General features: G+C 38.5%; 1 pseudogene; it reads right to left on the bottom strand.

Moving 5' to 3' along the window:
• Nucleotides 1-14,114: 14,114 nt before the first annotated feature.
• LOC122738856 lies at nucleotides 14,115-24,602 on the bottom strand (annotated as a pseudogene).
• Nucleotides 24,603-24,859: the final 257 nt, after the last annotated feature.

The raw sequence follows: 24,859 nt of genomic DNA, 5'->3' as shown, positions 1-24,859 counted from the left end.
CATTCAAGGAATCAAGCTTTAAGCTGCCACTCCAGCTTTACCTCATTATTTCCTCATTGCATACTCAGTATTTTCTGGCCAAACTGGATAACTAGCTTTTCCCCCTTCTTATCTTGCCATCTTGTCTTTTTACATTCCCTCTTACACATAACACAATAGCATTCAATAATTTTTCTCTTCCTTAAAGATCCACCTGAGGTGTAGCTTCCTCCATGAAACCTTCCTTCATCTCCTAACTGAAAATATTTTATCCGTTGTCAAATTTCCCTAGAACAATTATCCTTGGCCCAATCATGTTCTGCTTTATATCATACTTACCTGTGTACAGATCCTCTCATGCACAATGCCCAAATAGATTATAGATAAGCCTCTTGAGGGCAAGGACAGTGTTGCTTTTCATCTTTCCATCCTCAGCATGGATCACAGAGCCTTGTACATAGTAAACACTGAATAAATGTTTATTAAATTGAATTGGACATTCTTCTTTCTCTTTGTGGCTCCAAAAATGTGGAGCTTTTATAGAGAATTATTAACTATTACTCATTAAGCCATCTCCAAGGAGTTATATGCCTCTAGGTCACCATATGTATCAAACCTTTAAATGTGACAGACCCATTTTATAATAATATTATATGGTAGTATGCCTAACAATCTAGATGCTAAACAATGCTGTCTTAGCTCTTCTGTCCCATGAGGCAAATCCAATATGGATTGGCAAAAGACAATTCCAGGTTGGATGAAAGAAGCCTTTATCACCCTGAATTTTAACATTCTAGGATGCTTTTCTATTCATCAAGGATTTTCATTTCAGAGATACCTAGGCAGACTCTCTCCTAAAGATATGTTTGAGCCTCTGAATATGAATTTTATATCATTTCCTTCCTTGCAAAACAACAACAAAAAAATTCCTTCCCAATTACTTCATTTTCCATCCTCAATATGTCTATTATTTATTATTTTTAAATGTTCCCTTCAGGAGAGGATACTTTAAGCACTGGGAGTCAGGCAGTTTAGACATCACCCACCCCCAAAGCTTCATTTAACTGAAGAACCTGAGATTCAGAGAGGCTCAGAAAGGGCAAGTATCTTGCTCCAGGTCATACATTGAGTTGGAAGCAGACCCAGGACTTGAGCCCACAATTCTTGATCCCCAAAGTGCTACAATTCCCTACTAGAATGTAAGCTTCTTGAAGTCTAGGACAGTTCCATTTCTGTTGTCATCCCAGGGACTAGCATGGTGCTTGCCACTGTGGAAGCACTTAATATTAAGGAAGCACTTGCTTGTTGATTGACCTTTTAAAAAGAGCACATATTAAACATCCACTATGTGCCTAGCACTTTATTAAGCACTTTATAAATATGATTTCATTTGATCCTTGTAGCAACTCTGGGAAGTAAAAGAAAGAAAAATGTTATCCGCTTTTTAGAGATGAGGGAACTGAAATAAAGATAGATGTTGATATTATCTCCATTTTATAGATAGAGAAACTAAAACAAGCAGAGGTTAAGTGACTTGCTCAGGATCACACAACTAGTAAATGATTGAGGTCAGATTTGAGCTTAGATCTTCCTAACTCCAAGTCCAGGTTTCTATCCACTGTACCACCTAGCTCTCCATTATACCATGCTGCCTCCTTTAAGAGATTTTTGCTATATTACTATATTTATAACTATATATATATACAGGCTAAAATTTATAGCAGAGAAGCTATATTATACTGAGGAGAGAGCCTCTTTATGGTGTTCTGTATCCATTAATGGAGGCTTTCATTCTAGTTGTTTTGTTTTGTTTTGTTTTGTTCTTTCTCTTTAAAACATTTCTGAAAGCCTACACTACCTGACAGGAGTGGCAAGTATTTTCCTGGTGCTGTGATGCCTTGTGCTAACATGGTGAGGTATGACTCACAATATGCTATCAATTGTTTTATTTCAATTGGCAATTAATAAGTTGAACTTGAGGATGATCTGATCAGAATTATCAAACAGTGATTTATTAGCATGACTGCTATGATATGCAGAAGTTGAATTAAAAAGGCAATTTGAATGTGCTGTCTTTGGAGACAACCAGAATCCAGCCCTTGTGTCTCTTATCTTAAATTGAAATCCTGATCACTAGAGTTTCTCCCAGAAAGCAGTTAAATGTGTATAATGGAGAAGAGTAATTAGGAAATTCTTGAATCCAGGTTCCAATTGTCAAGCCTAACTATTTGCTAGGTTAATAATTTCCTCTATATTCATGATAATTGTCGACTTAATAAAATGCTCCCTGAGCCTGGGTTCCTACCATGAGATCCAAACATAACTCTAGAAATCTAAGTTGGTTTTAATTTATTTGTGGCCTAAATCAATAAATGACTTATTATGGAAAGAAATAATTAGCATGGAAAAGAGAAGTGTAAACAGATGGGAAGAAGCAATTTAGAAAAATGGAAGGAATGCCAAAATTGGAATCAGAACACTGGGATCTGAATTCTATCTTTACCTCTTTCAAACCTTAGGAAAATCACTTTAAGTATTTAAAAACCAATGTGTCACAATAAATACAACAATTCACAGGGTGGTGCAATGGAAAGACTCCTGGACGTGGATTCAGAGATCTCTCTTTGAATACTGTTTATGACACTGTATGCTGTAAGACAGATCACTTAGCCTCTCTGCCTTATCTGCCTGTAAGAGGAGAGACCAGATGAGGAGTGGGCTAATCTTGGCCCCTTCTAACTGTGTTATCCCCAATTCATTAATTTGTTTATTGGTCTTCTCAGCTATAAATGTTAGAATATATATATATATATATATATATATAGTTATAAAATTAATGGGCTTCAAGAACTCACACACTATTGGTTTTATTGAAATAAACTGGCCTCTTTTTAATGAAAAGGCATTAAGTAAAAATAACTCATCACTCTGAAGACAATAGATATCATAAAAGTCAACCCTTTGGTTTCTGGAAGCAAACACCAGCAAGAAATCTTAATCTTTTTAATGCTGAAAGCTAAGCGAGATTAGTATCATGAAAAGAGCATTGAAATTGGAGTTAGAAGTGACCTGGGCTTGAATTCTAGCCCTTATCCTTATGAACTGTGTCAATGTAATCAAGTCAATTCACCTTTCTATGCCTTACTTTCCTCATCTGAAAAGTGAGGATAATAAGACACTATCTCATGGAGTTGTTAAAGTAAGGCACTTTGTAAATCCTATAGAAATATATGTGTGAATTGATTATCATCATATCATAACCCTTCTCAAGGACCTCTGATGGCTCCCATTTAAAAAAAATATGTACATACTTGCTCTATGGGCTTTATTTATTTATTTTTGTGGAGGCAATGAGAGTTAAGTGGCTTGCCCAGGGTCACACAGATAGTAATTATCCAGTGTCTGAGGTCAGATTTGAACTCAGGTCCTCCTGAATCCAGGGCCAGTGCTTTTTCTACTGTGCCACCTAGCTGCCCCCCTCTAAGGGCTTTTAAGTAAAATAGGTTGGCATAATGGATAGAGGCCTGGCATTAAGTTCAGGGTCTGGGTACTTGTACTGACTCTTTAACATAAACTGGTTGTGTAGCTTTGTGACCATGAGCTAATCACTATAGCTCTCAGTGACTCCAAGCCATGCTTTATGACTGTAGGTTACACAGGAGTTGTCAATATATATTGGCAGAGGGGGTTTCCATAAGACAAGTTCCCCCACACTGATGAAATCACAGATCTGGGCCCAAGAATAAACCACTACATACCTCAAACCAATGCCATCAAATTTATATTTATCTGTCCTTCCTCATGAGAATGTAGGGTCCTTGAGGTAAAGTCTGCAAACAGAGATTCAATCAGAGATCCAGAGAATTCTGGAGACTCTTTATAAGCCGTGTTTTCAATTTGCCCTAAGTAGGGAAACAAGGTATGGGTAACTCAAAAAGTATTTTCTTTTAAAATTAGCCTTCTATTCAGGACTAAAATTGTAAAAGCTAGAAACTGAGCATAAACCTTCCGATTCATTATTTCAGAGTTTTTATTTTAAAATCATTCATGAATATCTACTCTAGACTCAAACTTTGTCTTATATTTAAGTTCAAGATTTCAAAACAAAACAAAACAAAACAAAAAACAAAAAAACAGATAATAAACATTTATCCAGTAGTTTATGCTTTACCAAACACATTCTTCATAAAAAACCCTTATAGTGGGTAGTGGAGATCTTTTTCTTGTTTAAAAGATATTCATAGAGGATATATCTTGACCAGTCCTACAGCTAGTAGCAAAAATTGTATTTGCACCTAAGTCACCTGACTCCATGTCCAGCGTTCTCATCACTACATCACAAGCTTTGTCTATTGTGAATGGAAAGGAGATATTTCTAATATCCAGCGGAGCATGTCATACTAGAGCCCTGGTCTTCCAAAAAAGAAGCCATAGTTCACATTGTAATTATGTACAATCAGTTGCCCTATAAGGAGTGCTGACATATTGATAGTGACAATATGTGAATTGTCCCTTCCTGCACCCCATTAACTTTAATAGCAGCAATATCCCTTTTGGATGGCCCATCTATTTGAAGTTATGCTTGACTCCTGAGCTATCCTCCTTGCCTCTCTAAGACAAAGGACATCACAGGATCATAGATTTAGAGTTGGAAGAAAGCATAGAGGTCACCTAGTCCAACCCTGCTCTCCTTTTATTTTACAGATGAGAATACTGAGTCCCAGAGGATAAGCAATTTTTTTCATTCACACAGATAATAAGTAGGCAAGGGCAAGCTAAGGTTCAAACCCAGGTCCTTTGTTACCAAATCCAAGGTCCTTTCCTCAGTAACATTCCCTGCTCTATTCAATGTTTTCGTCAATGACTTTGACCAATCAATAATTATTTATTAACTGCCTACTATGCATAGAAGGCAAGCATCTTGAATTTATGGATAGCATGGACCTAAGAGGGCTAGCTAACATATTGGAAAACCAGTATCAGAATCAAAAAATGTCAGGATGATGGACCAAATATAATAAGAACTCCTAAAGAGTTCAAGACAAAAGTTCACCATGTGTGGACTTTTATTAAATATTAGCTGCACAAGCACAAGCTGCTAGAAGGACAGCTGGACAACAGTTCTTGTGATGAGAAAAAGACCTTATCAGGAGAGGGCTTTAATGAACTGTGTGCTCAATATAAATCAGTGGCATAGCAAAGCAACCAAAAAGTCATTTTGATCTCAGCTTATATTAAGAAAAGGACATGGTGTTCAGAATAAAGAGAAGGATCAACCTGATATGATCTGTCCTGCTCAAACTGGTATTTAGTTCTGTGTAGCATATATCAGGAGGGCATTAACAAGCTACGGATAGGAATGGGAATAGGGATAGGAAAGAGAATGAAGTCCATACCATTCAGGGATGGTGTGGAGGCAGAGAAAATGTAGCCCTGTATCTTCAGTCTCTGGATAAGAGTGACCCCATTTTTAACTTGCCTCTATTTTGGTGTAACGTGATTAATTGATTCCACCACCAATCAGTGTTTATGTTTTGCTCTCGTAGTCATTGATTGATCAAAACAAAGTTACCGAGCAGCTAGGTGGCACAGTGGATAGAGCACCAGCCCTGGATTCAGGAGGACCTGAGTTCGGGTCCGGCCTCAGACACTTAACACTTACTAGCTGTGTGACCCTGGGCAAGTCACATAACCCCAATTGTCTCACCAAAACAAAACAAAAGAAAACAAACAAACAAACAAAAAGTTACCTTGCTCTATCTACCTTCTAAGGCCAACATCAGATTAGTGAGTCTCTGACAAACACGTATTGGGTCCTCTTCTAGTTTTCACATATGTGTGTATGCATGTATGCAGGTATGTGTGTATGTATGTACATTTGTACATGTAAGAGTAAGAGTAAAGATGTGTGTATAAATATAACATACACAAACATACGTATCATATCTTATATCACATATGTGTGTATATATACATATACACATGATACACACACATATATATGTACATATGCACCTATATAATTAGGTGGGTAAGTAGGTTGCTATTATGATTAGAAATGTAGATATAAGAAAATGTTTATATTTATAGTTGACTTGCCTGACTGAGGAACGTTTTCAATTCATCCATCTTTCAGACACCTACTTTCACTTCTTTGCAGAGGTGGGAGAACATGAGTGTGGAACACTTTATATGTTAGGGCTTTTAAATATATTAGAAAAATTTGCTGAACTTTTTCCCCTCTTTTTATTCTTTAATATAAGAGATGACATTCTGGGAATGGTTGAAGGGTTTAATATAAAGTAGGAAATGCAGGTGATAGGAAAACAAAAGCTATCAGTAAAAATTATTTTAAAATAATCTGTAACTCCTTGCCATGTCTCAAAATAGCAAAAGAATTTTTTTTATTTGATCTACACCCCAAATTTGTGAACTGTGATCCTTTTCCATAGGATGAGCTTGAAAAAACTGATTATATGTTGCCTAGACAAAAGAAAATTTGGAAAATACACAATGCATATATTCAAGTATTCAAAAAATTCTGATGTAGAAGTGGTCTCATTCTGCTAGTCCTTAGAAAACCTCTAAAAGAATGGGTGGAAGTTTCAGAAAGGTATATTTTAATTTGACATATTGAAAAACTTGCCAACTCTCAGAGAGGGTCCCAAATGGAATATCGCCAAACTAGACATCCCTTTGTACCCTACCCTCAAATATCTAAACACTCTGTGCTCCCTCACCTATGCACATTTGCTCTCGGTGTTCTCTTTGATGAGATTATCCTTCTTCTTTCTCTTCATCTCCAGTCCTTAAAACATGAATTGAGATACTACCTTTTGCCTGATTCCCTTTGGGACATCACATCACACTTCATTTTGTTCTTCTCTAATCTAATGTTTATCTTGTAATACAGTGTCTTATGGTTGACTATGTGCCTTATCTCCCTTTGGACTACAATTCCTGAAGGCAGGGGCCATGCTTTATCTAAAGGTGGCATCTTCTCAGCATGGAACACGAGTATCTACACACAAGCATGAGAATGTAAGGTCAGTGAGGTAGGGCCTGTGGACAGAGATGCAGAGACCTCTGGAGATACAAATAATGAACGCTTTTGGAATAAAGGAAGGACAAGAATAATGAAGGAGGGAAGGGAAGCAGTCTGATATACATACCACATAATGGAATTTTGCTGACCAGTTTTCCTAACTGTACTAATAATGGAGGATTGAAGAGCAAGTGAAGTTACTCCTTGTGATATTGCCATGGAAGTCTTAAATCACTGTAAATATCTGAGTTGCTATTATGATTAGTTATTTTAGTGTTCCTAGCAACCAAACTGGATCCAATTAATTATGTGATGACTGGTTTTCTTTTTTAACCCTGGACCCCTCACAAATCAGGGAAGGAATAATTAGTTTAGTCCTTAAACCCATTTATCCTGCTGCTTCTTCAGGATATGACTCAGTCTTGGTACATGAGAGATAGTAAGATATAGCATAGAGAGCCCTAGACCTGGAGTCAGGAGTTGTTGTTGTTCAGTAATTTTTTAGTCACGTCCGACCCTTTATGATCCCATTTGGGGTTTCTTTGGCATTGATGCTGGAGTGGTTTGCCATTTCCTTCTCCAGTTCATTTTAAAGATGAGGAAACAGAGGTAAACCAGGTGAAGACTTGCCCAGGGTCACATAGCTAGTAAGTATCTAAGGACAGATTTGAACTCATTAAATTGAGTCTTTCTGACTCCAAGCCTGACGCTATATCCATTGTACTACCTAGCTGCCAAGAGACTTGTGTTCAAATCCTAGTTCTGAATAGGATTTAGTTTCCTTATCTGTAAAATAATGGAATTATACTAGGTGGCCTCTAAGGTCCCTCCCCCCTCCTCAGTCCATAACTCTGAAATTCCTCAATCCAAGCATAGGTTCCTGTCCTTCAGGATCTCCCTCTATTCTGCCCCTCCTTAACCTCTTTTCCATCCTATCCAGAATCCCCAGTTATTCTAAAAGAGTTTTATAAATATCTCATTTTGTCCTCATAACAGATAGGTACAATTATTCTCCTCCTTTACAGAGGAGGAAACTGATGCAGCCAGAGAATAAATGATTTGTCAAGAACCACATAGCTAATAAGTGTCTGTGGCTGGATTTGAACTCATAAAGATGAGTCTTCCTAATTCCAGGTCCAGGATGTTATCCACTGTACCTCTTAGCTGTTATGAGGATATACATGCATAAAAAAAGCTCTTTGTAACCATAAAACATGCTAAAGGCAGTGTGGTATGAGCATGTAAATTTAAGCATGAAATAAATCACTTCAACTCTCTATACTTGTTTCTTCATTGGGAATATTTAGATAGGGCAGTGTAGTGGTGCTGTGGATAGAGTGGTGAGGCCTGAAGTCCAGAAGTCTCATCTTCTTGAGTTCAAATCTGACCTCAGACACTTACTAGTTAGATGACCCTGGACAAGTCATTTAATCTTATTTGCCTCAGTTTCTTCATCTGTAAAATGAGCTAGAGAAGGAAATGGTAAGCCACGCCATTATTTTTATCAAGAAAAGCCCAAATAATGTCATGAAGAGTCAGACACAACTGAACAACAACAACAAATATTCAGATAATAATGTTCAGCCTCCTTAACTCACAGGTTTTCTGTGAGAAAAGTGCTTTACAAGTTAAAAAGTGCCATAGAAATGTGAGTTTTTATTCTCTTGGCCCTTTGGTTAGGAAAGCTTTGATGTAGATTTTTGCACATGGCACCAACACCTTGGGAAGGAACAGTTTCATAATCAAGAAAGTGGCAGCTGTAACCATTGCCTTAGCGCCTGGGAGTCAGGGGGTTTGGTTGCTATTCTTGGCACCATTGCTGACAGGTCATATAACCGTGGGCAACTCAATTCTCAGCAGTGAAGCTCAACCTTAAAAAGAAGAAGAAGAAGAAGAAGAAGAAGAAGAGAGAAGGAAAAAGACAAGCTGATTTTGTGTTCTTGTAGGATATCATCCATTAGCAACCTTCCATGGAGACTCAGATCCCGGGCCAGCTGCCTTTGAACTGGAGCCGATGGTCCTCTAAGGAATCATAGAGCTTGAAATCAATCAGTAAATGTTTATTAAGTGCCTATTTTGTGCCAGGAATTGTGCTAAGTGATCTAGATACAAAAAGAGGCACAGGCAGTCTCTGCCCTCAGGGAGCTTACAATCTAATAGGGGAGAGAACATGCAAACAAATATGTACAAATAAACAATATATTGAATCAATGGGAAATAATTAACAGCAGGAAAACACTAGAATTAAGAGGAGTTGGGGAAAGCTTTTTTTAGATGATCTTCTACCTGGATACACTGACCCTCAGTTTGAGTTAAAATTAAAAGGTGTTGTTGGGTAGCTAGGTGGTGCAGTGGATAAAGCACTGGCCCTGGATTCAGGAGTACCTGAGTTCAAATCTTGCCTCAGACACTTGACACTTACTAGCTGTGTGACCCTGGGCAAGTCACTTAACCCCCACTGCCCTGCAAAAAATCAAACAACCAAATTACAAGGTGTTGGAAATAATTCTGCCTCAGGTACTTACTAGCTATCTGACCCTGGGCAAACCATTTCATTTCTCTCAGCCTCAGTTTATTCCTCTTTGAAATGAATGATTAGACTAATTTTTCTTTTAGATTCCCTTCTAGCTTTAAATTCATGATCTTATAATCCTATGAAAGAAGTTTATAATAGAATACACAGAATCAGTTCGAAATCAGAAGCCCTATCATTCAGCCTTGCTCCCATTGAGGCAGTGCAGACAGCCCCAGGCCTCAGCTTTCAGATACTCCCAGGTATCCCTTGATTTCTGCTGATGTGCAATGAGGGTATCAATATGTAGAATGCTGCCCTGTGCTGAACTGTACTGCTTCCTTTCAATGCCCACCCCTGTTATGACCTGCTTGGAATGATGGATGATGTGCTTAATGCAACTTCTCTTTCTTGGATGGAGCTTGCACTGTTAATTAGCAACAGCAGAATGTGTTGATTTATGTACCCATCCATGAGGGCAGCATCAGCTGGTCTAGGTCACTTGTTGCAATGGGGATTGGTCAGTTTCCAAGAGGCCTCTGTCCTGAGCCGTGTGCCCTAGTGCTAATTCTTAATTAGGCCTTTTGTTTGGCAAGAGCACCAGACCAATGAACAGAGGAGGACTCTTGTCTCTTTTTTGTTCCTGGCATTAGGATAGATACATAAATCAGAAAATTCTGCTATTACTAATTAAAGGGATGTGAGCTCTATCTCAGAAAAAGAAGTGATGTGTAGCACACCATCTATCATCACAAACAGAGGCTTGCTGACCACTTCAAGGCTGGGCATGAACACCAATAAATCTGTCCCCAGCCTGATTATGTGATCTGTCCCTTCTGAAATGGCCTTGCAGGTTATTACTAAGGGGGAGTAGAAAGGCAGGCACTAGGGAGAGTGGTGCATGCCTACATTATCGCCGAAGGCTAGGGAAAAATAAGCTTAAACATCAAAATGCAGCTTAAGACACAGAAGCACATTTTCTGTATAGATAGTTGCTGGAGTCAGTAAAGGATTTGGACATCTTAAGCCAGTTTATAGGCTCATAATAAGAATACTTGCCTCACAGGCATGAGATTTTATAGTCCTGTGGTCCTTAACCTGGGATCCACCACCTTTTTTGTTTGTTCATGTTTTAATATTTTGATAATTGTATTTCAAAGCAATTGGTTTCATTTGTAATGATGTGAATTTTATTTATGTATTTAAATATTATTCTGAATGGGATAAATTATACGATAGGAAGAGGTGCAAAAGACCTATTAGAATAGAGGGAAAGAAGGGAGAGGATAAGCATTATTTGAATCTTACTATCATCAGATTTGGCTCAAAGCAAAAATACATACATCAGGAAAGTCATTAAATGCACAGAGCTCCTGATACAATTACCCCCAAAACAGCAATAAAAGAACCCCTGGACCAGAAAAACCCACAAAAATATGGGCTGAGATTATTTTCCAGCCAGAGACAGATTAAAGGGGGCCATGCTAGGCTGTGAGTAAAGTCCAACCCCACAATCATGCCAACAGAGACCCTAGGCATGCCTTACCAGAGGGATTTACCCCGAGCCTCTAAATCAGCTGCAGCACCAGTGTCTTCTGGAACTGAGCTTGAGTTCAGTTGAGAGGGCTGAATGGCTGGTGGGGGGAAAAGTGCAGGGGTGTCAGTGGGACCTAGGGAGGAATTTTGTTGTCCTACACCAGCAGGGAACCAGGAAGAAATCCTGAGTGGCAGGAGACCCAGGTTGGGGAGGAGCTCAGGCTTGTCAAAGATAAGAACAATAGGACAGAAAGCTCTGCTGGTTGGTTAATTAGTAAGTTGGCTTGAGATAATCTTCAGACCAGAGAAAATGCCAGGTGAGAGAAAAACCTGCCCTCCCTCAAACTAAAACACCTGGGACCCTCTGAAGCTTGGGATAGTAGTGTAGCCTAGAAGCAGGGCCCCCCAGGGGGGAGTTAAAAGTCAAGTAAAAGACGGCGAGATGAGCAAGCAAAGAAAGTTGGGAACTATAGAAAGTTTCTTCAGTGACAAGGAAGTTCAAGGTGCACCCTCCGAAAAGGATAACAAACTCAAGACCCCTGTATCCAAAGCTTCTAAGAAAAATATGAATTAGTCTCAGGCCATGGAAGGGCTCAAAAGGGACTTTGAAGAGAAAGAAGGAGAGATAAAAGGAAGATTTAGAGAGGTGGAGGAAAGAATGGAGAGAAATGAGAGTGATGCAGGAGGGTCATGAGAAAAAAGTGAACAGCTTTAAAAGAGAAAAGTATAAACAAGGAGAAAATAGAATGGAGCAGAATATGGAGTTAGTCATCATAACTGTAAATGTGAATGGGATTGGGGGCAGCTAGGTGGTGTAGTGGATAGAGCATTGGCCCTGGAGTCAGGAGGACCTGAGACCAAATCCAGCCTCAGACACTTGACACTTACTAGCTGTGTGACCATGGGCAAGTCACTTAACCCCAATTGCCTCACCAAAAAAAAAAAAATGTGAATGGTATGAATTTTCCCATAAAACAGAAGCAGATAGCAGAGTGGATTAAAAAACAGAATCCTACAATTTGTGTGAAACACATTTGAAGCAGAGAAATACACGCAGAGTAAAGGTTAAAGGCTAGAGTAGAATATATTATGATTAAGCTGAAGTAAAAAAATAGGAGTAGAAAACCTTATCAGACAAAACAGAAGTAAAAATAGATCTAATTGAAAGAGTGTGAGATTCAAAATTGGATATATGGAGCATTAAACTCCCCCTTTTAACTTTTCCTTTTTATATATATCTCCCAGACCACTAAGAACAAAGGAGCCCCTGAGCTTTAATCTGTGAGGGATTAGTTTTTATTTCTTGGGAATTAATTAGACAACAAAAGGTGATACCAATTAGAGAAATAGGGAAGTAGAAATACAGATGAATAACCTTACATCTAAACTTAGTCTATTTTCCTTTAAAAAATTCACCAAATCCCAAACTGCCCACCAGGCTGAGAACCAGCACATCCAAAGTCGAACACCAACCAAGTGTTTCCAAACTCCTCTTGCTCGTGCCACCACAGCTAAGTTTAGCATCCAGAGAATGCCAACTTCCGTTCCTGCCCTCACTTTTAAGTTCTTGTCTCAGAAGTTCCTCGCACTCGAGTTTTCCTCCCAAAAGGGGACGTCCTTCAAAAGCTGTTTCAGTAGCATGTGCAATCTCTCAAATGATTCAGCTAAAACTTCTGATATTAATCTTTACCACAAATAATTTTTACCACAAGAGATAGTGAAGGAAATTGCATCTTGGTAAAAGGTACCATAGACAATGAAGTCATATCAATACTGAACATATGCATCAAGTGGTATAGCATCTAAATTCTTAGAGAAGGTGAGTTAAATAAAGAAACAGTGTAAAACTATATTAGTGGGGGACCTCAACCTCTCCCACTGTGAACTAGATAAATCTAACCACAAAATAAATAAGAAAGAAGTTAAGGATGTGAATAGAACTTTAGAAAAGTTAGATATGATAGACATATGGAGAAGACTGAATGGGGATAGAAAGGAATATACCTTTTTCTCAGTGGTACATGCCACTTACACAAAAATTGACCATGTATTAGGGAGTAAAAACCTCACACTCAAATCCAGAAAGGCAGAAATATTAAATCTATAATTTTCAGATCATGTTGCAATAAAAAGTATGTGTAATAAAAGGCTATGGAAAGAAAGACCAAAAATTAATTGGAAACTAAATGTCACACTGGCCATATGTTCATGTTATCTGAAATAGATAACATATTCATTGAAAGCAGAAAATGTTTTCTCTCTGTTTTTTAACCAATTATAGCCCCAATATACTAAATATTTCATACATCTAAAATTTTAAATGTATCATAAATAATGAAGTGGAATTCATTTTTAATTGCTCAGAATGTGAGTATTCATCAACAAATAAAATATACATGCAAAGGAAAACAATAAAAATGAATCTATAAGGAAAAAAATATTATTCTGAGAAGGTCCATATGACTCATTAGATTGCCAAAAAGGTCCTTGAAACAAACCAACAAAAATGGCTAAGAACCCTTTGTCTAGTTCAAAGTCTTCATTTTACAGACATTGCTATTGAAGCCCAGATGGCGACTTAGTCAAATTCATTCAAGTAGAGCTGAGATTTCAATTCACATTCTTCATACCAAATTGGATTTGGCTTTGGATCTTTATTTATATTGCACTGAGTGGCCAGACAGTGTAGAAGGTGCAATCACCTTAACTCCACTGCTCTCATTGACGGACAAAAGATCCAGTGAGTCTAAATCTCTTTCAGACACAGGTAGAAGGGACTTATTCAAAATCACACAACTAATATTGGGGTGGGGATTGGAACATAGGTCTCCTGACTCCAACTTTAAACAAACAAACAAACAAATAATGAAATACACACACACACACACACACATATATATATATATATATATATATATATATATATATATAGAGAGAGAGAGAGAGAGAGAGAGAGAGAGAGAGAGAGAAAGAGGTAGAAAATATTCATTCTGAGTGTGAGAAGGAGATGTGGGCAGTAGACCCCAAGGAAAGCCAGAAATCTCAGGTTGACTTGGTATACTTCACCCCTTTGGCTTCAAGTTTCTCTTTCCTTGTATCTTCCTCTTTTGCTTCCTTTTTCCCTTTGGGCCTTGTTCTTTCTCCTCTACCATTTTAACCCTTTTGCCTTTCTTGAAGTTGGATGAGTTCTTTTGACCACCCTCAGCTTCCTTGTCTGAGTATGAAAACTCCTCATATTCAATTCTCGTGTCTGAGGAGCATATTGAAATGCATTTGTTCATATCTTTGTCATCCTTATCCCCATGTCTTTCTGCATCCCATCCTCAGGAATGAGCTTCATCCAAATACCAGAATCATGAGGCAACCTCTATTGGGTCTCAAATAGCCTCTGCTTGATCTTCTCCAAATATTTATTGGGATTCTGGTTTATCATGTTAGATATGAAGTTTGAAATCTGATCCAAAGTATTCAAAGTAGTCTTTGTAGAGAAGTTCATGGAGGATCTCTGTGTCCAAATTTATAGTTGTTTCATATGTCCAGCATCTGGCTATATTGTGGTTGGTAGGGAGTAGTCATTCTCTTCCAGCATCAACATGGGTGGATTGAAGCTCTTGACAAATTCTATACACTTGACATATAATTGATGGTAAGGTCAAACCAACCTAAACAGTCTACAGACAAAGAATCAAAATCATACTTGGAGATGACTGCATTGGGCCAAAATGTCTCTGTCACCTTGCACATCACTGGTTTCATGATGACCTCATAAGACTCATCATCAACCCAAATTCAAAGTGAGGAGTCAGCAGCATAGTATTTGCCTTTGCAAGCCAGTATCCCATAGGTTTCACATTCACTTTTCTGTACTTGTGAAAGGACACTATCATGACCTGATCTGTGGTAGAGAAAGTCTCTTCCATGCCAAAGCTATGAACAGTCAGTGTCAATACACAGAACCTTTTGGGTGTAGTTCTTAGCATAATGTATCCCCTCAGCTTGGTTCATAGGAATGTCTGCTTGCTGGTTATTCTTCACCACTCATAAAAGATTCACTGGTAGATAGCTGACAGAACTCAGATAAATCCAAACACTGGCAGTAACATCTTGGTAAAATAGCCACAGCTTGGTTATGCTAAAAGGAAATGGTAAACCACTCTAGTATCTCTGCCTCAAGAACCCCAAATGGGTCATGAAGAGTTGACTGTGACTGAAAATGACTGAATAACAACCACAGGCAATGAAGTAATATTAAAAAAAAATTACTGCAAGTTTCTCTCATAAAGGCTCCATTTCTCAAATATATACTGAATATGGAACTGAGTCAAATTTGTGAAAACAAGAGCTATACCCCAATTGGTAAATGGTCCAAGTATATAAACAGGAAGCTTTCAGAAAAAGAAATCAAAGCTATCTATAGTCAAATGAAAAAAATATTCGAAATAACTATTGATTATAAAAATGCAAATGAATACAACTCTGAGGAACTACTTTCCACCTATCAGAAACAACAAATTTTGGAGAAAATGAGGGAAAAATAGGTACACTAATGAACAGCTTGTAGAATAGTGAACTTGTTCATCCATTCTGGAGAACAATTTGGAACTCTGTCTAAAGGAGTATTAAACTGTGTGTACATTTTGACCCACCAATAATACTAATTAGGTCTGTATTTCAAAGAGATTTTTTTTAAAGGAAAAGGTCCTATATGTATAAATATATTTATAGCAGCTTTTTGTGGTGGCAAAGAATGGGAAATTGAGGGGATGCTTTTTTTTTTTTGTGAGGCAATTGGGGTTAAGTGACTTGCCCAGGGTCACACAGCTAATACGTGTTAAGTGTCTGAGGCTGGATTTGAACTCAGGTCCTCCTGAATCCAGGGCCAGTACTCTATCCACTGTGCCACCTAGCTGCCCTGAGAGGATGCTTATTAATGGGGGAATGGCTGAATAAGTTGTGGAATATGATTGTGATAGAGTAGTATTGTGCTGTAAGAAATAATGAGAGGGGAAAAACATTGCAAAACCCGTATGAACTGATGCAAAGTGAAGTGAGAAGAACAAGGAGATCATTGTGTAGAGTAACAGCAATGTTGTAATGATGATCAACTATGAAAAACTTGACTACTCTGATCGATACAATAATCCAAGATATTTCTAAAGTACTCATGATGAAAAAAATGCTATCCACCTCTAGATAGCAAATTAATGATCTCTGAGTGCAGAAGTATAATTTTCTCACTTTATTTTTCTTGCTTTTTAAAAAAATGGCTAATATGGAAATATGTTTTGCATGATTTCACATGTATAATTGACATCACATTGCTTGCCTTCTCAGAGACCTATGAGGGAGACAGAAGGAATCTGGCACTCCAAATTAAAAAAAAGAAAGGAATGTTTTAAAAATAAAAAATAAAATGAAAAACTCTACCAAATAAACCACTGGGCAGTCTTCACCACCACCAACTCTTTGTATTTGCTTTCTGTACTCTGACATGTCATCAGGATGGATAGAGTAAAAATCTTAATGTAGTCATCTCTGGGGAACTTGGTCATCTCATCTGCATGGATTGCTCAGGTACAATATATTTTCATACTCCAGTAAAGTCCATAGTTTGCAAGCATGTTGTGAATCATTCAGACTCCGTGGGGTTTTATTGGATGGCCCTGCTCATAGTAGTCATTTCCAACATCTCACTGTAGTAGTATTAGTCTTTTCACTTTGTGCCTGAGTCAGAACCATTTTACTTTATGTTCTCCTTCTCTCCTTTGAGTTTCCATTTTCTTTCATGGTTCTAGTGAGGAAATCCCTTTTGTAAAACTTAACTACAACAGAAATGGATATCATCTATTGTTTTTTCTTCCCAAGAGCTTTTTTAGCTAGGAATGAGGCAATCAATGCCTAACATAAGGAATTAATTTCTAATGGTGGAATTTCAGGCATCATAAGGGAATGGTCATCACTTTGGGGACCATAAGTCAAGAATGGCTGAAATGACACCATTTGGATGATACATACACATAGATGATCTCTGCTTCAGAGTTCACTCATCTGTAAAATGGGGATATTAACATCTAGCCTAAATCTCTTTTTCTGCAGGGCTATGCAGAAAAAAAAAGTGAGTTGCCCAGGACCACACAGCTAGTAAGTGTCAAGTATCTGAGGCTGGATTTGAACTCAGGTATTCCTGAATCCAGGGCTGGTGCTCTAAATCTCTTTTAAAGGATAATTGTGAAGATCAATTGAGATGGCATTTACCAAGGATCTTTGTAAACACAAAACCACTGTACAAAATGAAATTTGGTTTTAATGATGTGAAGATAAGCATCTTTTTTTTTTTTTTTTTGGCGGGGCAATGGGGGTTAAGTGACTTGACCAGGGTCACACAGCTAGTAAGTGTCAAGTGTCTGAGGCCGGATTTGAACTCAGGTACTCCTGAATCCAGGGTCAGTGCTTTATCCACTGCACCACCTAGCTGCCCCAATAAGCATCTTTTATGAGAATAGAATTAAGCATGGCAATTCTGCAGGTTGTATGTACTAGGTGATATATGAGGTGCTGCAGCAGTGATGGGCTACACCCTCCTTATCCTCTGTTTTCGTTAAGTCCACAAGAAAGTGGACTATCACTGAATTAATGAATAGATCAATCAATTAATTAACCAATTAATTAGCCAACAGGGAAGTGTGTAATTTGGCCACCGAATTCAAGCCACCAGTCAAGTTGTTTTGTAAGAGTGCACCAAATGTACATGCCCAGGCTACCCCCTGCAGCATCATTAATGCTCACAGGAGGGTGCTTGCTTACAAACTCTCAAGACTACAGAAGCACTTGAATGGTGCAGTGGGTAGAGTGCTGGGCCTGGAGATATTATTCATAAAGCACTTTGCAAGCCTTAAAGTAATATATAACTGCTAAATATAAGAGAAAGATGTGAAGGGGTTGGGTTGTCTTTTAATTTAAAAAATTCAAATGTAAAAATGTCCACGGGCTCATAAAAATTCATCCTGGCCAACCCCAACCCGAACAAAAACACCCACTAGCACGTACCATACAAGTAATTATCCCTCAAAGACTAACAGTGATGGAGGAACTCTCTCCCTCCAGAGGTGGCCCATCCAACATTAGGGTGGATCAAATTATTATAAAACGTGTCCCTAAATTGAGACCAAATCTTCCTCTCTACAACATTCAAGTAATGCTCTTTGTTCTGCCACCCTCAAAAGCCAGGCAGAATTAGTCTAACTCCCCTCCCTTTTCATCATGTACATCCAAATAATTGAGGTTCCTGTCCAAATGTTTTAGCATCACCTTGACATGGTTACAGAATCGTTTTATTCTCATAATGAGAGTCAGAGAGAGAGAGAGAGAGGGACAGAGAAGCAGGGACAGAAACAATCAGAGACAGAGAAAAGGGAAACCACACCAGTTTTACAAAACAAAATGTTAGGGATGTGTTAAATTCTCCTCCTCCTCCTGCTAGTTTCATTTCCCTATTCCCATGTAGGGGAAGAGATGAAATGTGTACAGCTGCTACTATCCTTCTAACCCTGGATCCCCTTGAACCACCCATGTGGTTTTGAAAGAAAGAAAGACAATTTAAAAACAGACCTCAGTGAAGGCAGAGTGTTTCACTCAGTGTAGCAAAGAGCCTTGGTTTTGATGTCAGAGATTATGGGTCAGAATCTGGGTTCTATCGCTTATTTCCTAATGACCTTAGGCAAGGCACTTTCCCTGTCTAGGCCTCAGTTTCTCCAGCATAAAATAAATGTGGACTCGATGTTCTCTAAAGTTCTTTCAAGTTCTAATCCTGTGATTTAAACTGCCCTTCTTTTACTTTTCTCAGTTTGACTTTGTCAAGTATACAGTCAGTATGCATTGCTATTTGGCCTGAATAGTGTTATTTTCTCCTGCAAAATACATTTTTCTAAGAAATGATCAGGCAATTCCTCTCATTTAGGGAGAACAGTCACAGAATAAAATGTTTTGAGGCCATTACCAGTGGCATTACCTTTACTAAGAATCTCATATCACAGAATAGATTGGAGCTCTTAAGCAGAATTAAAATTCGTTTCCAAAATCAGATAACACTGGATTACACTGAAGAAGCAAGTGTGAGCCCATGTCTTGCAGAGGTTATATAACTTTTCTTGGGTTCACCGGACTTAAATTTGCTCTCTGGGGTCAATGGAAATCTCCATTTCTCATAGAAAGCTCCATGCCCACTCAGAAGCTATAGTCACGGCTCTACATGCACTACTTAACTGATGCAACTGGCATTGCATTCTAAAACTAATCTGAGAATTTAAGATGAAAGGATCATAGATTTAGGGCTAGAAGGAACCTTAAAGACCACCTAGTGGCAACTAAACAGCTAGCTAGTGCCGTAATGCACAGAGCACTGGGCTTAGAATCAGGAAGTCTCATATTCCTGAGTTCAAATGCACCCTCAGACACTTAATAGCTGTGTGACCTTGGGCAAGTCACTTAATCCTGTTTGTCTCAGTTTCTGCTTCTATAAAATGAGCTGGAGGAAGGAAATGACAAACCAGTCCAGTTTCTTTGCCAAGAAAACACCAAATGGGGTCATGAAGATTTGAACATGACTGAAAAACAACAAAGTCTAACTCCCTCAGTTTTCCAGATGAGGAGCCTGAGACTCAGAGAAGTCTGGCAATTTGTCCAAAGTTACACAGATACTAAGTACTAAAAACAAGCATTGGGTCTGGTTCCTCTGAACCCAGAGTCAGTGTTTTTTCTACATATAGGTTTAGAGGATTGACAGTGGGAAGGGTGGTTCATTCTCATTTAATCCAACCCCTTCATTTTACAGAGAGGGAGACTTCCATAATACTGATAGCCAATATTTCTACCTCTTACAATGTGCCAGGCACTGTGCTTGGTGCTTTATAATTATTATCTCTTATGATTCTCATAACAACCCTGAGAGGTATGTGCTATTATTACCCCCCTTTTACAGATGAAGACACTGAGGAAAACAGAGGTGAAGTGACTTGCCCAGGGTCACACAGTAACTAAGTATCTGAAACTGAATTTGAACTTTGGTATTCTTCACTCCAAGCCCAGGTCTCTATCTACTGTGCCACCTATCTGGCCTAAGTGATTTCCCTAAGTAATTTAGGTGATAAATATTGGGCATCCAGGTGGTGTAAGATAGAACCCTGGGCATGAAGTCAGAAAGATTCATCTTCCTGAATTCAAATCTGGCCTCAGACACTTATTAGCTGTGTGACCCTGGGCAAGTCACTTAACTGTTTGCCTCCATTTCCTCATCTGTAAAATGAACTAGAGAAAGAAATGGCAAATCACTCTAATATCATCGCCAAGAAAACCCCAACAACAGGATCATGAAGAGTTGGACACCAGCTTTTCTGAGGCCAAATGCAGGGTTCTTTCTCCTATACCAGCCTGTTCCTAGTGACTCCAGCCCTTCATATCTGTCACTTTCAAGGCTACAAGGCTATACCAGGAATAGAAACACAAGTCCTGCCTCTTGGGGGGTCTGTCATAACAAGCAGCAGGGAATTAAAACCCCTAATTCTTTCAGTCACATCTGGTTCTCCCCTGTATAGACATAGAGATGGCCTATATTTCAGAGAGCTTGTCACATTTATAAGGCCTTAGGGAGTTTCCTAGGCTATAATCCTAACCTCATCATTTTCTCCCAAGTCCTTTATGTTCAGGTTTGCCCCAGTGGTAAGAGAACCATAGTAAATAATCTTAATAGCCAGCCCAGCAATAGGACTAGGAAGGGGCTTTGCAGCTGCCTGCCCAATGGCACAAACACATTGAAAACAATATCTATTTCTCAGTGCCACCTATGAAGATGGAACAACTCCAATTTTCCTTAGTAGAGATTAGTACTCTTGTTTTTGTTTGTTTTTTAATTTATTTTTTATTTTTTTATTATTTTTTAGTCCTCTGTTATTTATGAGGCTTAAGATGTATGGATCTTTGGAAATCCAATCAACCTTTCTCCCCACTGTTTCACCCCAATCAGAGCCAAAATTTTAGTTTGAGACTGCACTGGATCTCTATTACTCTCTCTTTTTATTTTATCTCAGAGCGAATCAACAAAAGAGTGAATGAAAGAGTGAGTGAATGGATGAATTATGAAAGTCTTTATTCAGCTAAGCATTGGCGGTACAAATAGACAAGGGAAACACACCCTGCTCCAGTGAGTTCATATCCTAAATAGGGCAGACAACACATGTAAGAGGTTAGACTGTAAGGTAGATGGAAGAGGTCAGTGATCTTGAGGGTATATCTATGTGGCAGATGGAAAACCTGTAGGTATTTATATTGTATTGGCAGAACAGATGACCCAGAAGTCCTAGGGGTATAGTAGAGAGAAGATAGCAAGGACCCTTTGCCTTCCAGGCTGGATGTCAGCACAATTTCCTACTTACCCCCAATAACTGTCTGTGGGCCGCAGACCGTGGAATCTACTTCCTTGTAAGACTGCTGAATAGAGAACCAGGCCAGAGGGGCAGGCAGGTGTGCAGAGATGGGGAAGAAGAGTCAAATCACCTTCATCCCTGTGGGTCTGATTCTGTACATTTACCTGCAGGGAACCACACAATAGACTCAATTTCCTCTTCACATATTCCTTTCCTGTGTTGTAATAGCTTCATTTTTTTTTTAGCTTCATATTTTGTTTTGTTTTGTTTTGTCCTTTTGTTTTGGCGGGGCAATGGGGGTTAAGTGACTTGCCCAGGGTCACACAGCTAGTAAATGTCAAGTGTCCGAGGCCGGATTTGAACTCAGGTCCTCCTGACTCCAGGGCCGGTGCTATATTCACTGTGCTATCAAGCCGCCCCAGTTTCATATTTTTAAAGAATCTTTAAGGTGCTTTGGAGAAGCTTGAATCCCATGCTAACGTATTCCTAAGAATATGATTATGGGGCATAACTTTTCTATCTAGCCAATGAGCATGTTAACCTGATTATGCTGAAATCCCCTACAGAAGTCCTCTTCACAAGGTGGAGATGACCATAGGTTCTCAGGGGCTTTCCCAATGGAATACAAGCTCTGACAAGTCCTACCATCCAATCAATAAATATTTTTTAAGCACTGGCCATGTGCTAGACACCCAGCATACACAAACAAAAGTTAAATAGTCCCAGCCCTCAATGAGTGTTTCCAGCAAGGAAAACACACACACACATACACACACACACACACACACACACACACAAGTAGATGCAAAAAGAATATTATTGTGGGAAGGCACTAGCAGATTGAAGGGCAGGGGCACTGCAGAGAATAAATAGAAAGACATTTTGAAGAAGATGACATTTAAGCTAAGTCATGAATGAAATTAGGAATTCTAAGATGGGAAGGTTGTCTCACCAATTAGAACATGATCAATTTAAGAGGAGGGAGCAAATTTCTACCTTTCTTTGTATCTCCAGCATTTAGTACACTGGCTGGCATATAGTAAGTGCTTAACAAAATGCTTGTTGACCAAATGGACTAAAGTGCTCTAGGAAGCTCTCTCTAGCCAGCAGCCACCATTTTCCCCATACTTGCTGGCCCAGGTGTGATGATTACTTTTTCATTTTTTTCCCTTCATTAAAAATTTTTTTTTGACTTTTTTCTATCATTTCTATTTCCCATTATGTCCTTCTCTTCCCTTATACTCAAGGAACTATCCCTTGTAACAAAGAATTTTTTTTGAGAAGAGAGTGGGGAAAGCAATTTAGCAAAACTAAACAATATATCAACCAAATCTGAGAGTATATGCAGTTCAACAAGCACTTTATTAAGCATTTATGTCATGGTAGGGATTATACCAGGTGATAAGAATACATATAAAAATGAACCAAACCCTGCTAAGGGGCAGTTAGGTGGTACAGTAGATAAAGCAGCAGCCCTGGATTCAGGAGGACCTGAGTTCAAATGTAGCCTCCAACACTTGACACCTACTAGCTGTATGGCCCTGGGCAAGTCACTTAACCCTCATTGCCTTGCCAAAAAAAAAAAAAAAAAGAATCAAAACCTGCCCTTAAGGAGCTTACAATCTATTGGAGAATCAACCAATATTTTACTTCCCTGTTTGGATATTAGAGGGAACTATAATCAGGATTCACAGATAGATGACTTTGAAGGCTTCTGCCTGGGTGACTGGAGGGTATCAGTAATGAACATTTATAAATTGAGGAATATCAGTTTGTTAGGCTCTTTAACTCTTTCACTCTTGTGGGGAGAACATGAACTTTTCAGTATCAGAAGGTAAGTTTATGGTATTAAGGGAATCCTGAAATGGAAGGCCTCCAGAGGCAGTTCAGAATGTGGGACTATTGCTCAGGAGGGCTGTAAGACCTCAGAATAAAGGTCTGGGAGTCATCCATGCAAAGTTTACCACTGTAGCCATGTATATGTGTGAGACCAGTGGTTTGATACAGCTAAAGTTACCTAGGGAATTTGAACAGCATAAACAGCAGAGCCACATAATTTAAACTCAATACCACTGCCCCAAACCCAATGATTCTTAATAATTCATGAGGGATAAACAGTTTTTAAATAAAATTAAACTCTCTGGAAAGTATTGGGGATACCAGTTTTCAGAGGAAGGATTTATATGCTTAATTCTATTAATAAAAGCAGCATGACAAAGGGGAAAGGGCAATTTATTGAGCTTCAGAAGACCCAGGTTCAAGCCCCAGTTCTTCTACCTCCTGGTAACTCTGCACCAGTCACTTCAAATCTCTGGGATGACATTTCTTTTCCCAAACTGATGAACTCTCATGTCCATCTGAGTAACATTTTAAGAAATAACTCTCTTATTCCGATAATTCTACAAATTTTTTGACATAAGCACATGCCAATTTTATCTAAGGCATTTATTTAATCCTTTAATTATGTGGTCTTTTTTTCCTTTTGTTGATTTGATTTATAAACTTTATTACTTTGCTGGTATTTAACATATTCTTAATTCTGGTTATGAATCTCAAATAGAATAAATTAAGAGGTCTGGGGTAGATAATCTCATTCAAACCTTCTGGAAACCCATGTCCCATTAAATGAATTTCTATTATTTTTTCAAGTATTTAATTTATAACTATAAGGGACATTGATTCCCATCTAGTTATATAGAGGATAGAGCTTTGGACCTATATTCATGAAGACTTGGGTACAAATCCTAACCCACCACTTACTCCAGAAATTAATCTTTTTAAACATCAGTTTCTTCATCTGTAACTGAGGAGGTTGAATGAGATGAACATCCCTTCCAGGATCTAAATCTATGATCTTATGGTTATAGTCTCTCCCAGCCATTTGAGGAAAATGATCCCCAGAAAGATCCTGTGATTTGCATCAGGGATTTACAGATAGTAAGTGACAGACTTGAGTCCTTGGACTCTCAATGCAGGATTCTTTTTCCTGCACCAGGCTCCTATGCATCTTCCTATTCCTTTCCATTTCACTGTCATCAGTCTCATTAAAGGTCCTTATCGCTTCACATCCAGACTCCTGTAATACTCTCCTGATTTGCCTCCTTTCCTCCATTCTCTTACTCCACTCTCACCACAGTCCATACAAGTCAGATTTGATTCTTAGAGAAATAACCATGTTCTGATTACTCAAGCCAATCAACCTTTTGAGATCATATCCATTGTTGATGGTCAAGTCTCTTAAATTAATGATTTCATGATCTCAAATGCCCACAAGTACTTTCTTTCTTTTTTTGAACCACAAATACTTTCAAATGTGATCCAAAGCTAGTGGTTAAGGTGGTGACTGGAGCATAGCTAATTTTTTCAAAT

This window comes from Dromiciops gliroides, chromosome 2 (assembly GCF_019393635.1).
Source record: "Dromiciops gliroides isolate mDroGli1 chromosome 2, mDroGli1.pri, whole genome shotgun sequence".
NCBI classification, from domain to species: domain Eukaryota; kingdom Metazoa; phylum Chordata; class Mammalia; order Microbiotheria; family Microbiotheriidae; genus Dromiciops; species Dromiciops gliroides.
The sequence above is the reverse complement of the archived record's forward strand: the minus strand, read 5'-3'. Positions and strand labels throughout refer to the sequence as shown.